At 38.5% G+C, this 2,024-nt stretch overlaps 1 non-coding gene across 1 annotated transcript; it reads left to right on the top strand.

Moving 5' to 3' along the window:
* The first annotated feature begins 1,477 nt into the window (after positions 1-1,477).
* Positions 1,478-1,559, top strand: Trnas-uga (transfer RNA serine (anticodon UGA)). The gene has a single exon. It is a non-coding gene; the product is annotated as a tRNA-Ser (tRNA).
* Positions 1,560-2,024: the final 465 nt, after the last annotated feature.

The raw sequence follows: 2,024 nt of genomic DNA, 5'->3' as shown, positions 1-2,024 counted from the left end.
ATCATATGAATTTTTAATTCCTTTCAGGATAACAGAGGTAAACAGAAACCTATATATATGCATCTTTACCTCTTTTTTGCCTGCGATAACATTCCTTTAGGGAACACTATGGAGAGACTCACTTCTTGCTGTCAGAGCTTTTCGAAAAACTTTTCAACTTCATACTATGGTTTAAGCCTCCCTTAAACTCATCCTAAAAAAACGTATACCTGACAATTTTGCTTTCAAACATATCTACTTACAATATATATGTTCTAAGGGTAGTACAGGTAGTGCAGGGGTACTATGGGACTTTTTTTTGTAAATTTTTCTGTTTGTCGAACCCTGTCAGGCTGAATTCTACCGGATACAGGGTGTCAGACATTGTGTATGGATGCCAAAGAAAAACTCCAGGTAAATTTAGCTGTAGGAGTTAAGGTAGTGCGGCCGGCGTCGGTGGTGCAGAGTGATGGTTTGAAAAATGGTATCGGTGCTTGTTGGCGGTCGAAAGAAGAATAAAATCATCAAAACAAGGTATAAACCTGGCTAAAAAGTCAGATACAAAGTCGGACTATATATTTATATACAAATGCATATATCTATAGTCAAGAAGTTAGGGATAGGTTGAATTTTGGATTTTTGGCATTTTCAGCGCGGAACATGTGAGCGACTATGAGAAGCCCTCTCTCTTTCTACGATGTGCTGGTATTTTTATCGCAGGCATATAGAGTAGAATTATAGACGGTTCTTCTTTGGTATTGCCATGAAATTTAGTCCCAAACTTTGAAAACGTGGCACACAAGTTTGCCAGAAGAGCCATCAGCACTCTTTCCACTCCGAACCCCACATTCTATATTTAGGTTTTATTTTGCTTATAGCCTGTGAGCTAATCGTGTATTTTGGAAATAAATCCTTTCCGGAAGTCAGTTACTTTGGGACATAAGTTCTGAGCATTTGTCTGGTGGAAATTCGTTTTTTTTGTTAATGTTAATTTTTTTGTTTAGTAAACAACTTTTTATTGCATTTATATTTTTTAAGTCTACTATGTGGAGCTATGAAGCTTATAAAGCAGGTAAAAGGACAAAAAGAAGAAGGTGAATCTGGGAAGGAATGATAATATGGACAGATAGATGTGTTTCCTAACATAAATTCTTTTGACATCGCAGGAAACCTTATTTAATTGTTTTACTTTTATGTGTATATTACTGAGAGGAACATTCTTGTTTATACATATTTCTAGAGCCTAGAGCATATCTGAAAACTCTGTTTATTGTGTTGTTTCCATTTCGTGCACTCTTGCATCTCTTTCAACCATCTGTTGCGCACCTAGTCCAATGCTCCTTCTACTACCCTATAATCTTAAATTTTTCCAATGATGCATATGTTTTGCCAAGACCTCTAAGAACCCTCTTAGCTCTTGCTCAATATATCTATCTTCTTTAAGGTCCTTTTTTTAAATCGATTTGCAACTGCATAAAGTAAGATGACTTTATCGTGAGCTGTGGTGTCCGAGTGGTTAAGGAGATGGACTTGAAATCCATTGGGTTCTACCCGCACAGGTTCGAATCCTGTCCGCAGCGTTTTATTTTTTTGGTTGAACCTTGTTATTCAATGGATTAAAATTCATTATAACTTATTTAATTCGCTTTAGCCTATACCTACATACCTTTATTTACTGCCTCTACTTTTACATTCAGACTGAAACTTACTTACTTTCTTACTTACTTAAGGTGGCGCTACAGTCCTGTGTGAATTAGGGTCTCACCCAACAAAATTCTCAATCTAGCTCGGTCCCTAGCTAGATGTCTCCAGTTTCGCGCTACAAGTTGGGTGAGGTCACTTTCCACTTGTGTGCGCCACCTGATCCGCGGTCTTCCTCTACTGCGCTGTCCTGTCGGTGTGGATTCGAACAATTTCCGGGCCGGAGCATTAGTTTCCATGCGCTCTATGTGACCCAGCCATCTTATAGTCGTTGGACTTTTACCCTTCTGATTAAGTCTACGTCGCTGTACATCCCGTATAGCTCGTCGTTCCATCTTCTCCTC

Source organism: Eupeodes corollae, chromosome 2 (genome assembly GCF_945859685.1).
Source record: "Eupeodes corollae chromosome 2, idEupCoro1.1, whole genome shotgun sequence".
Taxonomy (NCBI): domain Eukaryota; kingdom Metazoa; phylum Arthropoda; class Insecta; order Diptera; family Syrphidae; genus Eupeodes; species Eupeodes corollae.
This window is presented reverse-complemented; position numbering and strand designations above follow the sequence as displayed.